Source organism: Schistocerca americana, chromosome 4 (genome assembly GCF_021461395.2).
Source record: "Schistocerca americana isolate TAMUIC-IGC-003095 chromosome 4, iqSchAmer2.1, whole genome shotgun sequence".
Classification (NCBI taxonomy): Eukaryota; Metazoa; Arthropoda; class Insecta; order Orthoptera; family Acrididae; genus Schistocerca; species Schistocerca americana.
Window position 1 is genome coordinate 387,091,796 of NC_060122.1, and position 16,557 is coordinate 387,108,352.

At 43.1% G+C, this 16,557-nt stretch overlaps 1 protein-coding gene across 1 annotated transcript in view; it reads left to right on the forward strand.

Moving 5' to 3' along the window:
• LOC124613502 (methyl farnesoate epoxidase-like) overlaps window positions 1-16,557 on the forward strand; it is a 68,309-nt gene that overhangs the window by 17,591 nt on the left and 34,161 nt on the right. The gene's annotated exons all lie outside the window — the stretch shown is intronic.

Below are 16,557 nucleotides of genomic sequence, written 5' to 3' on the forward strand. Positions count from 1 at the left end.
ACAAAATACTTACATACTAGATACAAAAGTTACTACATCGTCCATTACATTAAATACATGGATATTACATTACATCGTCTTTTAGATCAAATTTATAGTTCAGTTCTTTACGACGATTCACAGTGCCATTGTTCCTATTTACAAAAACATCTTCAATCGCACGTTGACAATAACATTACATTTCACAAGTCTTTTCTATGATTCTGCAGTTACATTTTGCTGAAAACAAGAAAGTTTTACAAGAACGTCGTATATTTTAGTGTATCGATCCAGGCTGTATGGCTGCAAGGGCATTTGGAGTAGTAAGTGGGAGAAATTCTTCCTTATAGTTGCTTATGCTCTCCACTTCCTCCCTCTTTTATACCAGGATCTATTTGATAATGTCCTTTCTGGGTTTCATAGTTGTCTCATCATGGGCAAGATAAACATGGAACAAATGAAATTCACATAGATTAGTACTTGTTCCAGCTTAACACAAACATATACACAAACATGGGTACTGTTAAATGAACATGGCTGTCGTTTTTTATGTTTTGTCTTGTACCGTGGGACGTAAATCATGAGCTGTAGTGGTAAGACTTTATTTAGTAGGTCAGGACACTGAGTCTCTATGCCTCTTTCCAATATGGTGAGTGTCCATTTGAACGCAGATTTTTGTTCCTATTCAAATTGTCCTCCAGCTTCACGCTGTCAGTCAATAATGTGTCAGTTACAAGCAACCGCACGTGCAACAACGAGTTTGGCGGCACGCTACGCGCCGTTTGGAGTCCAGATGTCGTGCAGACACCGCCGGATAGCGATGTCGCGCGCGCCGATCAATACATTTCCGTGAAGTGTTTTGTGCAGCGTTCGTAGCGTTTACGAAACTACTGCATCTGCTTCCAGTATTCGTACACTTTGGCTGTGAGAAGGGACCACAGGGCACCTCCTACGGTCACTGCACGAACGTAAGTACTGCACTTTATTATTTAGCTTGCCAACGGCACACTGTGCTATACTTTGTACAAACACCCATTCCGTAACAGGCTTTCTCGATTTACCAAGTCTTTTTTATTTCGAAGGAGAAAGCTTGTGGTATAATAGTATTCTCCCTGGTTCCTATGAGTGTATTTCACATGTCACTGACACTGAATTACTCACTGTCGTTGGGTAACTATGCACCGTCCCGTTGATTTTCTTTGCCCCCCCCTCCCCCCCAAAAAAAAAGAAATTGTAGCTCATGAGACCACTGGCTGGTTTTTAGTAGTTTATGCCCATGTTCATTATTTGCTCCTGTATGCTCTTTCAAAACTTTATCGGGATACATATTGCTCAAAATATTTCATTATAGATGTTGTTAGGTGAATGTGTTCACAGAACATACGTGCCTCTAGTACTGCATTTCGCAATCGCGATACTATCTGACATCCCACAGGGCATAAGAGAACACGTTTTCGTGAACAACAGCACTTCCCTAACTTTGGATCATGCTATAGACGAACTTACACATTGAAATGGCACTACAAAAAATGAATGCACAAAACGTGCTTATAGAAATTGTCTCCAAATGAGGCAAAATCTGTTCATTTACTACCCGCGAGTTACTGTGGGGAGCAGAATTTCATCTTTACGTCACCCAAGATTGTAACAATGCATGGTACACATAAAGAACAAGTAGAAAGAAATTTAAATAACATATAAATAAATAAATCACTATACTAAAATTCATACATAAATAGAAAAATTAAAATGTTAGGCAGGACGTGTACATTAAATATATATATATATATATATATATTTATCGAACGTGACCTAAGTTCTTTCTTACTCTAATTCTTTACAAAACGTTTCCAACTCGAATTGGACAAAATATTGCAAACATAAGAGAAAATCAGTGCATACATTGCTCTAAAGTCAGCATAGATTCTTGGTACTCTCATGCCGAAGATAAGACCAATTATTAAAACTTTCTGGTGTTACTGAGTGTCAAATAGTGTACTTCTAAGTGATCTTGGTAATATTCTGTAAAGTAGAACATAAGTCGTAGTGACGTAAGGATAATATATTTGCATCTCTTCGCCGATTGAAGTCTCGTAGCATCTCGATGAACGCCGCCTGTAAAGAATTAAGGTTGTTTCGGCATTGTCCAATTTCTCTGCCCGTCAGTTTCCTGTAACTTACCTCGTACATATTTCTTTTACTTTATTCTAGAAGAGACGATACTAAGTATGCCTCATATCATGTTTACAAATCGTACCTCAGCAGTGTACTTGAACTCAAACGTGTGTATAAAGTTGAAAAATTATTTTTATTTCAGTAAGATGACACTAGTTTTCTCTCGTTTTTTTCCCCTTAGGTCAGGTTGTCGTGGGTATGGTGTATAACACGCTAAACTTTCATTGGCAGCCAGAAATCATATCATCATCAGAGCATAAAAAAATTTAAGATCGTTTTGCTCGATATATTCATAACTTAAGATGTGGACACGTCAAAAAAATATTCTCTCTGTAACATGGCATGTACTTGCGTGACCATATGCTTATGTACCTTAGGAAGTCCGATATTTTCTGTAACTTACCCTGTACCTTATAATCTTGTAACACAAGCGACAAAAAAAAAATAAATTACATCTACTTTGTTCCGAGGTCTGTGCTAATTGTTCGCTCCAGAATCCTTTGTACATAAACGTAAAACCAAAATACCACTGCTATTCAGTCAACCTTCCAAGTACATCCTATATTATCATTGCCAGTCATCAACTGACGTGTGTGTCCTAGCTTGCTCGTGTAATGAGTCCACAATCACTGACAAATGTAAACAGAAGTAGTGAAATGCTTTGATTCACGTAGCTGCATAGGAAGATATACCTGCTTTAACCTAATCGTGTTTCTTCTTTTTACCATAGTTTACTTATTTCACTCGTGTGCATAGATAGATATAAAGTGTGATACTTAAACATGGTGGAATTTCCTCAAGTCTCTGTGTGAATAGTCCATTGATTTTACCATTTTGAGGATACGCAAGTAAATAACATCCGTCATGCGGAATATATACAATAATATACGGACCAGTATATCTTATTTGCCACTTAGCGTTTTTCTTGGCTGACAGAGAAGATTTCACATGTGTCTTAAGTAATACTTTTTCTCTAATCACAAATCTGGTAACACCATGTAGCTGTTTGTCAAAATGTTTCTTACGGCGTTGAGCTTGTTCTGTAATAGAGATCAAATGGTTCAAATGGCTCTGAGCACTACGGAACTCAACTTCTAAGGTCATCAGTCCCCTAAAACTTAGAACTACTTAAACCTAACTAACCTAAGGACATCACACACATACATGCCCGAGGCAGGATTCGAACCTGCGTCCGTAGCGGTCTTGCGGTTCCAGACTGTAGCACCTAGAACCGCACGGCTAATAGAGATCAATATCTGTCTCAACATGGGAGAGCATAATGAGGCCACGTTTAGTTTAAAGTCCCATTATTACTGTTTGTATGTGTTTTGTTCGTCACTTCTATAATATTCACCCCCGACGTGTTGTTACTCCATTGCACATTGCGATCATGATTTCGGCCTGAGTTTACAGGCGTAATGTTACTTTGAGCTTGGGACTGATAGTGTTGATTGATAATCGGGTACTGCCACTGCACATGTCGTGGGTTAGTCGTGTTGTTGCTAAATTGAGGCTGAAAATTACTGTGAGCGTTACCCCACTGATTTTCGTTATCGTTCCTATTCCAGTTTCGCTTCCGGTTACCGGAATAGCCAGAGTAGTTTCTGTCCCCCATTTTCTCTTTTAAATCCTGGATTAAAATTTTGATTATAGTTATTGAAATTGCCTCCCGAATTCGGGCCTGGCATATGCGCTGCTGCAGCGGAATCGACAAAAGCCGGTCGTGACTCAGCCGCGCACTATATTGTTGACGCCGTATTGCGTACTGGTTGCCACCGCTGCTGCGGAAATTATTTTGATTGGTGTGGCTTTGTCTTGCGTCTTCATTAATTAAGTCAATAGAGTCCAAGACAGACAGAAAATACTCCAAATTGCTTTCGGGTACTTGTACTAGCTTTTCCCGAATATTGAGCGGTAGTTTAGGTTTCAGAATGCGTAGGACGTCCGTGTGTGTCACTGGTTCATCCCAGAATATTGTTTTATTTAAATATTTCTCAAAGTTCTTTCGGAGTGATCCAAATTTTGGATTATACTGTTCAGGATTGAATAAGGCTTTTCTTAATCTCTCTTGCATGCCATGTGACTAATAATTTGAGAGAAACACGTTTTCAAACTGTTCTAATATCTGACAAGTTTCTGACATTTCCATCGCCCACAACATTCCATCGCCTTGGATATAACCCGTAACATATTGTATCTTTCGCTGTTCCGACTACATTTTAGGCAATACATTTTTGAATGAGTTTATAAAAATTACCGGATGCACGATTTTTTCCCGGGATAAACACTTGAATTTGTTATAAGACTCTCTTCTAACAAAACTGATGACAAAGGGGTTCAGCTATCTGCTGTTCCCTTCTTTCGTCGCGGTGTCGTTGGTTACGGTACACCTCATAGTTTGGTGAATACACATGTACATTCGGGTCAGGATATTCTCTGACCACACTATCGCTCTTACCTGTGGGTATGTTGTCAAGTTCTCCTGCTGCATGTTGGCTTCGTTCTTTCATTGTACTAAGTTTCCTGTTTAGTTGCTCGACTATTTGATTCTGCCAACCTGGTAGGTCCTGTGTCAAAGTTTTCTGTATCTGGCCTATGTCAGTTTCCAGTTTAACTACAGATGGGTTTTGTGTAGTGTATACTTGCTCCATTGTGTTACTTATTGTTTTTGTAGCTCTGTTTCTAGAGTACGGTTTATATGTGTGTCTTTTTCTTCTAAAAAGTCCTCGAATTGCTGTTTCTGCTGTTTTGTCAAGTCCTCCACTTGATTTACAGCTTCCTGAATTTTTGTATTGGGCTCGGTTTGCTGTACACTCATAGCATTGAAATTTTGAGTTAACTTACTTATCTGATTTGACACCTCCCTAACTGTGGTTTTCAAATGATCAATATCCCGATTCATACAGTTTAGATCTTCGAGCACCACTTCTGTTACTTGATACGCTACCTCTCTTTTTAGTCGTGTTGTCAGTTGTGTCGTCAGGTTATTGTGCATTTCAGTAAGGGTTTTTACATCACTGTCTAGCTTGTTCATTTGGTCTGTTACATTCCCTATCTGTGCTCTGACATTTTCTATCTGTGTATTCATTTGGAGTGTTACATTTCCTATCTGTGTTGTTATTATTCTTAACATTTGCATAATGCCTGGCTCTGCTGGACCTGGTACATCTGCGGAATCCGGAACAGTTTCTAGAGTTGACATATTTTCGACTGTCGCTTGCGACTGAGTACCACTAGTCGCTGCGACTGCGGTATCTGTATCTGCAATGTTTTCTATATCTGTGTCAAGTATAGGGTGAGCAACTGAGGAGCTCTTGATACGATTTAGAAGAGGAACAATGATTAGAAATTTCTTTCGACGTTCATCGATGTAAAATTTTGTTCCTCACAGAACGTAGAAACCTAGTATCTACTAACTACACCAACAGTGAGTCACAACTGCAGCCACCTCATACCTGGGTATAAAAATTTGTCAGGACATTAAATGAATTTCCCTCATACTCTCAGTTGCATGTAATGCAGGTGGCGTACTTCGATTTATTGGTAATATACTGGAATATTCAGCCACATTATGCAAATTGAAGGTGGGAACGGAAGGGCGGGGGTGGGGGGGGGGGAGGGGGGGGGGGGGCTGGCCCAAGGAAAGGTAATGTTGATGTGAGCTGCCTAAGGACTTTATACCGAATCAGTGACGACGAGGTAAAACGTTTCCCAGACAGGAACTCAAACCCAGGATCTCCAGCTTACTAAGAAACAGAGTTAACCACAGTGCTACCGGGACACACTGCTTATTCGCCCATCAGCGAAGTGTCTCGCCAACCTCCTCGTCCGACCTACACTCCCACTTAGTGCCACCACTTATCCGCAGTCACCGTGCATGTCCTCCGTAATTTCAGATTCCTGCTGGAGGTCTAACGTACCGGGTGTAGAAGTATGAAACCTGAATTTGGTCGCAATAATCACAGGTGTGTTGTTTGAAACTGGCAAACAATATTTTATTCAAAATAATCTCCATTTCTATTTATACATTTCTCCCACCTCTCCGGCAGAGTATGAATACCAAGCCAAAAAAAAAAAAAAAAAAAAAAGGAAACCTTGTTCTTTTGAAGCGAACCAGTCAGCGGGCAATTTTCGTACATTTTCATACGAATTGAAGCGTTGTTCAGCGAGAATGTGCTCCAGCGATGCAAATACATTATAATCGGACGGAGCCAAGTCTAGAGAATAAGCCGCATGCCCTAGTATTTCCCAACTGATCGCCTCTATCGTTTTCCTGACCCGTTTTGCTGTGTGTGTGATGGGACGTTATCAGGGAGAATTCGACTTTGTGTTGCCCTTTTCCGTATTGCGGTCGTTTTTCACGTAATGCTCGATTTCAGTCTGTCATTTTCTGTCTGTAGCAATCAGTGTTAACTGTTTCACCAGGTTTTAGCAGCTTATGATATATGACATCCTTCTGATCCCTCCACTCACGGAGCATTGTCTTCTTTCCAAAGCGATTCGATCTTGCAGTGGAATCGCCCATGATTTACGACGCTTAGGATTCTCAAAATACATCCATTTTTTATCACCTGTCACTATTCGATGGAGAAACGACTTTCTTTTGTATCTGGCGAGCAGCATTTCGCAAGTGGTCTTTCGATTTGCTTACTGTCTTTCATTCAGTTCGTGCGGAACCCATTTACCCATTTTCTGCACCTTTGCCGTAGCAGTCAACCGAAGAGAAACTGCTTTCTGCGTCACATTCAGTTGTTCCGCGAGGTCCTGTTGAATTTGAGTATAATCTTCGCCCAATAAGGCCTGCAATTTGTTGTCTTCGAATCTTTTCTGTGGTTTCCCGCACTCGTCGTTTCTGACGTCAAAATCACCACTTTTGAAATTTCTGAACCTCTCGAAACACTGTGTTTTCCCAAGAGCATGTTCGCCGAAAGCTTCGACAAGAATTCGATGCGATTCTGCAGCTGTTTTCTTCGAATGATAACTAAAAACCAATGCTGTTAGCAAATCGTAGTTCGTAGGCACTGTGTGTTGATATTCGTCGTCAGCCGTTAGAGGAAGCAGATGGCGCAGCAGACACGGTCTCACGGGGCCCTACTGTGACGACTACCACCACCTGTAGGGAAATTCCGGTTTCATACTTCTACACTTGGTAAATGTGCATCTGAACTGACGGTTGTGTACTCGTAGCCCATTGAGGCGTATCAGTTACATGAATGTGTGGTGTCCTTTCTTTCGGACATGCCCCTTATAAAACATTTTTGCGACATATCTCAGAATATTGCTCAGATTTGGGGGATCTATACGAAATATGACTTCCGAACTTTATTCAATGAGGGTCAGCAAATATCGTCACAGGCTTGAATGGTCTGTGACAGAGTTTCACTGACAAGGGAACCTCCCCATGGCACCCCCTCAGATTTACTTATAAGTTGGCACAGTGGATAGGCCTTGAAAAACTAAACACAGATCAATCGAGAAAACAGGAAGAAGATCTGTGGAACTATGAAAAAATAAGCAAAATATACAAATAGAGTAATCCATGCGCAAGATAGGCTACATCAATGATAATGTCTCAGGATCACAGTGGTTCCGTGGTTAGCGTGAGCAGCTGCGGAACGAGAGGTCCTTGGCTCAAGTCTTCCCTCGAGTGAAAAGTTTATTTTCGCAAAGTTATGATCTGTCCGTTCGTTCATTGACGCCTTGACGCCTCTGTTCAGTGTAATAGGTTTAGTGTCTGTGTTTTGCGACCGCACCGCAAAACCGTGCGATTAGTAGACGAAAGGACGTGCCTCTCCAATGGGAACCGAAAACATTTGATCGCAAGGTCATAGGTCAACCGATTCTTCCACAGGAAAACACGTCTGATATATTCTATACGACACTGGTGACGGCATGTGTGTCACATGACAGGAATATGTTTTCGAACCACCTAACTTGTACACTTGGCGAATGGGTAAAAAGATTCTTCTACCTTGCCCGATTTAGGTTTTCTTGTAGATGTGATAATCACTCCCAAAAAAGTGATTAAAACATAAGAGTTTGTCACATAAACTGCAACAAATGCATGCCACAGTTTCACAGTCGCACAGTTTTGCCTGTGCTCTGTCAAAACATATGTTTTTAACGTTTTCAAATTTTTCCGTGTGTAGACCTTCAAATCCTACATATCTCCAAGCAAATCTGAACGTGTCCTGGAATTTTTGAGAGCGAAGTTGATTATGTGTGAGTGCCTGAAATTTGATAATTGACACACAATCACGTACACAATACTCCTCTGTGGACCTGTGCAGCTTCGCAAAATAATTGTCTGAAAATAAAAAATTAAACTTTTCACTAGGGAGAAGACGTGAACCAAGGTTCTCGCGTTCCGGAGCTACTCACGCTAACTACGGGACCACGCCGCTTCTGATCTCGCAGCATCCTTGCTGTTACCTATCTTACACACCGACTACTCAGTTTGTATATTTTGCTTATTTTTTTCATAGTTCCACACAACTTCTGTAATAAGTTATACAATGGCAATAGCCTTCGCCTCGCACGACATTTATGTTCCTGATCCTAAAATTAGTGAGCCTGTCTATTTCTGAAAGCGGGAAGTGCACCACGGGATGAACACACGGGCGAACTGCTGTGAGCTTGTGATGATCAGTTGGTCGAGAAATTACAGCTCATGAGACAACTGTGAACCTTGCAGGCATTTCTATTGCTTACATTCCAGGTTTTTATCGTGCATTTAAGGCCATATACCAGGCCTCTTCTGAAGTGCGCATTTCCGGTCGATCTGGTACTGGCCGAAGACGATCATTGCCAAACTGCTGACCTGAGTCCCTGAGGCGCTTCCAGTGCTGCTGAGACGTCGTCTGTCTCCAGAAATGTTCGAATGTTGTATTCTGCAAAATAATGTCCATATGGCATCGTTTAGGCGTTATGTTGTAGACGTTACCAAGAGACTACACACTGCTCACAACGCAAGCGCAAACGTACGCCTACTGGAAGTAAGGAGTAGGCCTACTGCTTTGCTATAGATGTAGCTTAAGTTTGCTTTGTGCGGAAATCTTGACGGTCATTTACTGCAGTTCCTGTTTCTTTCATCTCATTTCATGCTTAGCTTCCAAATATTATTCAAGGTTATTCTCTACAGCGGTCTGAAATTAGTAGGGGATTAAGACGTGTAAAGACAGTTCAGACAGCTATTGTCGATAAAAAACCTCTCGCCATATCGTGATCTGTGAAAGAAGTGTTATTGCTGAAGTTCATGCTACCAGATACACATAAGAAATATTGCTAGTTACGTTCGGCATTCCACGCTTCCAGAATCCGTTAATATACGTGGCAACAGAAAGAGAGACTTGAAATACATTGAAGCGCCAAAGAAACTGGCATAGTCCTGCTCATTCAAATTAAAATTAGAATACGGCGCTGCAGTCGGCAACGCCTACATAAGACAACAAATGGCTGGCGCAGTTGTTAGATCGGTTACTGCTGCTACAAAACCAGTATATAAAGATTTAAATTAGTATGAACGTGGTATTATACTCGGTGCATGAGTGATGGGACACAGCATCTCCGAGGTAGTGATCAATTGGGGATATCACGAGTGTACCGTGATTGTCAGGAATGTGGTAAAGCATCAAATCTCCGACATCGTTGCAGCAGGAAAAACATCGTGCAAGAACGGGGCAAACGACGAATAAAGAGAATCGTTCAGATTGCTGCAGATTTCAAGGCTGCGCCATGAACAAGCGTCAGCATGAGAACCATTCAACGAAACATCATCGATATGGGCTTTCGGAGCCCTTGATGGCTGGACGACATAAAGCTTTACGCCTCAAAAATGGTTCAAATGACTCTGAGTACTATGCGACTTAACTTCTGAGGTCATCAGTCGCCTACAACGTAGAACTAATTAAACATAACTAACCTAAGGACATCACACACATCCATGCCCGAGGCAGGATTCGAACCTGTGACCGTAGCGGTCGCTCGGCTCCAGACTGTAGCGCCTAGAACCTCACGGCCACTCCGGACGGCTTCACGCCTCACCTGCACCCGTCAACACTGACATTGGACTGTTGATGACTGGAAACATGTCCCCTGGTCGTACGAGTCTCGTTTCAAATTGTATCGAGCGGATGGACGTGTACGTGTATGGAGACAGCCTCATGAACCTACAGGCCCTGCATGTCATCAGAGTCTGTTCAAGCTGGTCGAGGCTCTGTAATTTTGTGGGGCGTGTGCACTTCGTGTGATACGGGACGCCTGATATGTCTAGTTACGATTCTGACAGGTGACAGATACGTAAGCATGCTGTCTGATCACCTGCATCCGTTCACGTCCATTGTGCATTCCGACGGACTTGCGAAATTCCAGCAGGACAATGCGACATCCCACACATCCAGAATTGGGACAGGGTGGCTGCAGGAACACTCTCCTGACCACTAGTCTCCCCATTATTGAGCATATCTGGGTTGCCTTGCAACGTGCTTTTCGGAAGAGATTTCCACCCCCTCGTACAGGTTATGAACAGCCCTGCAGGACTCACGATGTCAATTCCCTCCAGCATTAATTCAGGCAATAGTCGAGTCCATGCCACGTCGTGTTGTGGCACTTCTGTGTGCTCGCAAGCGCCCTACACGATATTAGGCAGGGATGCCAGTTTTTTTTTACTCTTCAGTATATATCATTACGCATTATAAAAAGATTGATGTACACGAAAAATGCGAGGTGCGTTCAATAAATAACGCAACGATTTTCTGTTCTCCACCGATTTCGGTTGAACGTAGCCTTCAAAATAGCATCTGTAACAGAAGTGTGTTCTAAGCAGGGAGCTGTCATTGGGCTTCTGTTGGCGGGAAACCAGAGTACGCAGATTGTGTGTATTGAACCGGGGACTTAGAAACAACGCCGTAGCCCTCAGTGGTTCACAACCGCACAACAGGCTACAGCAGTCCACTCACCCCGCCGCCGCCCCACACCGAACCCAGAGTTACTGTGCAGTTCTCGGCTTCCAGTGCCCCCGCCCCCCCCCCCCTCCCCGCAAGAACGTCTCGCACCAGACGAGTGTAACCCCAAATGTTTGCCTGGTAGAGTAACTATGGTGTACGCGTACGTGGAGACATTGTTGGCGCAGTAATTGCTGACATAGTGTAACTGAGTAACTGAGGCGGAATAAGGGAGAGTAGCCGCATTCGTCGAGGCAGATGGAAAACCACCTTAAAAACCATCCACAGACTGGCGGGCACACCGGACCTCGACACTAATCCGCTGGACGGATTCCTGCCGGGGACTGGCACGCCGTCCTGCTCCGGAAGCAGCGTGTTAGACTGCGCGGCTAGCCGGTCGGTCAGAGTACGCAGATAGTCATAGGTGCCTGCAGAGTGTCTGGGGAGACCTGGCAGTGAACAAAAGAATTGTGAATCGTTGGACGAGGCGTCTGCAATCATAGCAATAAGATCGTGCAGAGCTCTCCCATCTCCCGCGTGACGGTCAGACGCACGCAGCCGTGACTCCTACAATTTTGGAACGTGCGGACCCTCTCATTCGAGGTGGTAGAAGGATCACAATGAAATGATGAAGCGATTTCAGCGTGTTCGTCGCCACAAAAATGCAGATGAACTTCTCCTTCTCCGTAACACCGCAAGACCTGCGCACCTGACCGAGCGAGGTGGCGCAGTGGTTAGACACTGGACTCGCATTCGGGAGGACGACGGTTCAGTCCCGCGTCCGGCCATCCTGATTTAGGTTTTCCGTGATTTCCCTAAATCACTCCAGGCAAATGCCGGGTTGGTTCCTCTGAAAAGGCACGGCCGACTTCCTTCCCCATCCTTCCCTAATCCGATGAGACCGATGACCACGCTGTCTGGTCTCCTTCCCCAAAACAACCAACCAACCAACCTGCGCACCTGAGAGGAGCTCATAAAAGTTCATTGTACTGTTCTTTCTCATCCACCCTATAGCCCCCATCTCGCACCTCTCGACTTTAATATTTTTGGCCCACTTCGCGCGAAGCATTATATGAGGATGACGGTGGGCGGGGGGAGGGGGGATTAATGCAACAAGAGGGTTGTTCCGACGTCGATCAGTAGAAAGGCATAATGCGGACGTGCTGGGCTTCTCACTAACATGGAATAAGGCCATCGCACCGAAAGGCGATTATGTTCAAAAGCGGGATTTTGTAGTCAGGAGAGAGGAGAATAATATGGTGTATTTGAATCCTGAATAAAACCAACTTCCTTTCAGAAAAAAAATGTATTACGCTACTTACTGAGCGCCCCTCTTAACTCTTAACCTACGAATAGCTTCGGAACAAAAAATCAAGGAAAAATGAAGGTACCCCAAAGACGTTTGTGGACAACGAGTTGAGAGAGAATTAAGGTGCACATTACAGTAAAGGGCAGGCCTGCAGCCTATCATGTTTAGGATAGAGCTGCTATATGTGGAAATGTAGATCATCGTGGACGCCTATTTCTTCATAGAACCAGCCTCCTACGCGGAGGTGGCTATATGTGATTGTTGGTGTTTTAAATTCCTGATGACTAGACATTCAACCAATGTCCTCGATTAAATCTCAAACATCTCTGCATTTCTTGGGCATACGACACTGTCGTTGGCGTTGTCTGTGAAACGGAGGCTTTGAGAAAGTACTATTCGAGAGGGTAGACTGTATACCAGCGCCTGATTTCACATTCTCCCTCTCCATTCAAATTGACAGCGACACAAATAATATACTGTACAATCACTCATGACAGCCATTTATGCGACACGTATAGGCAATCGACAATGATGACAGGTTATGGAAAAAAAGGAAAATCACTCCCACTGGAATCTTGCCCCTGGCAGCACCGCTGCGTTCCCCCAGCGTTCTCAACACACATTATCTGAATGTGGAACTCACAATGGTTTGACATCATTGTAGTGACTACTGGTTCGTTAATAATTGCAGAAGCAAAACCGATAAAACACCCCCCTTGGCAGAAGAATGGTTCTTATATCATTCCAGACCCAACGTAGTTGATAAAGGGAAAGATAGATGTGGTAAAGAGTTGTATCTCTTTAAAACACAAGGTGTTTTTGCAGGAATAATAGACATTTCTGGAGGGTCTTGAACGGATAGTTTGGAGATGAAAAGTTGGCTTAAACATGCGTGCATTTTTCAGCACGTTTACGGAGACACAGACACTTAAAGACGAGGAATAGTGTTATATTCGATTAGACACACTGTACTTTCCGCAGGACTATAAGGATCCTAGACGAAGTGAAACATATCATAAAAACAAATCAATGTAATACATATTTAGAAAATTTTTGATATGTCATTGTTGCTTCCGAAGATCATAAGTGAAATGGTCCTGAAAGAATTGACATAAAAATATTTAAGGATATTTTTGTTTAAAAATAAGTATAAAACTCAATGATAATAGGCCAATGGTTACTTACGATTCTTGGAAAACTTCCTAATTTTAAAATTTTCATGTCATCGTCTCCTGAAGCGCTTGTCGTTCCTCTTATAGAATCATGTGACTAATCACCAAATGAAATTAATACTTATCACGCTACTACGCAGCTACCCATTCAGAAGATTTATTCCTAGGGATTTGAAGGCTGTAACTGACATCAGTGACTGATTGACAATAGTTGAATTAAGTAGTGTCACGCCCTTTCGTCTGATTACAGGCATCACGCAACAATCACTTTTGTTTAGGGTCAGCTGCCAGTCTTTGCACCGGTCAGTGATCATCTGGGCGTGTATCTGCAATTCGTAACAATTTTCTGACATCGTCTCCTTGTTAATAACCGTATTCTCTTTGAATTGCCTAATAAAACTACAGACGTTATCCGGAAAAAAAAATGGTTCAAATGGCTCTGAGCACTATGGGACTCAACTGCTGTGGTCATTAGTCCCCTAGAACTTAGAACTACTTAAACCTAACTAACCTCAGGACATCACAAACATCCATGCCCGAGGCAGGATTCGAACCTGCGACCGTAGCAGTCGCACGGTTCCGGACTGCGCGCCTAGAACCGCGAGACCACCGCGGCCGGCTGTTATCCGGAAAGCCATTTATACAGTACACTGGATGAGCCAGAACGCCACCGATAAAATTTCGGAGGTTGTTGATGGGATATTTTTTGAGTGTTTTGGAATAAGGGACACCTGGTCTCCAGTGGTTCTTTACAGAGTAGTGATATAGTTACGACTTATTCAGTTTGTCACCCAGATTACCTATCTTTATGGGAAAAACCTTAATAATAGTAAAAAGGTAGATAATACGACAACACAAAACGCAGATAATGCAAAAATCTCCAAACATATGAAATGTTGTGTAATGGGGTTGCCACGTCTCAGTATAGCGTCTTTGTGCCGGCCTTTCGCTGCAGTCAGTGAACCCATATACAAGATGCAGAATTTTCATCAGTGAACTTATCAGTACTGCACCGTATCACTGGTAATAAACAATTAACTCAACCGAAAAAAAAGGAAAGAGATGTAGAACCGAGCAGTACTGAATTCAGTCTTGAGGTCGAAGAGTAAAGTGGACTTTACTATTGTCGCAACAAGTGCCATGAGTGAATGGAACAAGGGTTTTAAAACAAGACACACAGTGCATACCAGCGGAATTTGCAATGTTATGCACCGATTTTCAGTGGAATGAAGATACAAAGATAAATGAGGGCAAGAAATCAAACGAAATGCAGTTCTCTGTAACGGACCGCCGGAGACTACATGTCCCTTATACAAAAATATCCAGTAATTATCCCTGAACAACTCCCGATAATTTGTCGGTGGGGTTGTGGTTCACAAATACTAGCGACCCTATCATAAGTTGTTCAGGTTGGCCAGACTCTATTTCACTTCTGCCCATGTCTATCCATTAATAACGACGTACTGAATTCTGTTTGCTGGCAAATGCTTACTGTAATCATACACTTGTTCCACACTTGAAAAGCACGTATTTCAATTACCAGGTGGTGGTGCGGATTTATGAAAGGCTTTCTGATATGAAAAAGACGTAACACAAGGTGCCTCTCGCCGATAAACTATGCTAATCAACTTCTCTATGATCGATGTTTGTGAATCGCTCGTTGATAGCTACAGATTACTTGTTCGGCCTTGTTTTTTTTTTTATGATAGTGTTCTGATAGTTCTCGACCGGTCCCAAGTGAGGTACTATTTAAAGCCCGGAATATTTTACCCAATAGGATGCAGTTATCATTAAACCATGCAGTAGTGATATATGTTCCTGTGAAATACATCGTCTGTAGCTTTCCCTTGCTGTAAGCCGTTTGCAGCACCATCATAGCAAGGCCACGTTGGCTAATGTTACAAGGCCGAATCAGTCGATCATCCAGGCTGTTGGCCCTCTACAGGAATCAAACGTTAGTCTGCCCTCCCTTGAGATACCCCTCTAATGTGATTGGACTTTGGTCACTACTATCATGAATTCTGCAGGGCTGTCCATAAATTCGTAAGAGTGCGGGGTGGAGATCTCTTCTGAAAAGCACATTGCAAGGCATTCCAGATACGCTCAATAAGATTCATGTCTGAGGAGTTTGGTGGCCAGTGGAAGTGTTTAAACTCAGAAGAGTGTTCCTCGAGACCCTCTGTAGCAATTGTGGGTGTCGCATTGTCCTGCTGGAACTGGAAAAGTCAGTCGGAATACACAATGAACATGAATGGATGCAGGTGATTAGACAGCAGGCTTACGTACGTGTCACATGCCAGAATCGTATCTAGACGTATCAGGGGTCCCATATCACTCCAACTGCATACGCCCCACAAAATTACACAGCCTCCACTAGCTTGAACAGTCCGTTGCTCACACGCAGGGTTCATGGATTCCTGAGGTTGAACCATATCCGTACACATCCATCCGCTCAGTACAATCTGAAACGAGACTCATCCTACCAGACAACATGTTTCCAGTCATCAACAGTCCAAGTTGGTGTTGACAGGTCCAGGCGACGCGTAAAACTTTGCGTCGTGCAGTTATCAACGGTACACGAGTGGGTGTTCGGCTCCGAAAGCCCGCATTGATGTTGTTTCGTTGACTGGTTCGCACGCTGACACTGGCTGATGGCCCAGCATTGAAATCTGCAGGAATTTGAGGGGGGGGGGTTGCACTTTTGTCACGTTGAACGATACCCTTCAGTCGTTGTTGGTCCCGTTCTTGCAGGATCGTTTCCCGGCCGCAGTGATGTCGAGGCGCTGATGTTTTACCGGATTCTGATATTCATGGTACAGTCGTGAATTGGTTATACGGTAAAAATCCCCTCTTCATCGCTACCTCGGAGATGCTATGTCTCATCGCTCGTGCGCCGGCTGTAACACCACGTTCAAACTCACTTAAATGTTAATAACCTACCATTGTAGCAGCAGTAACCTGTCTAACAACTGTTGTCTTA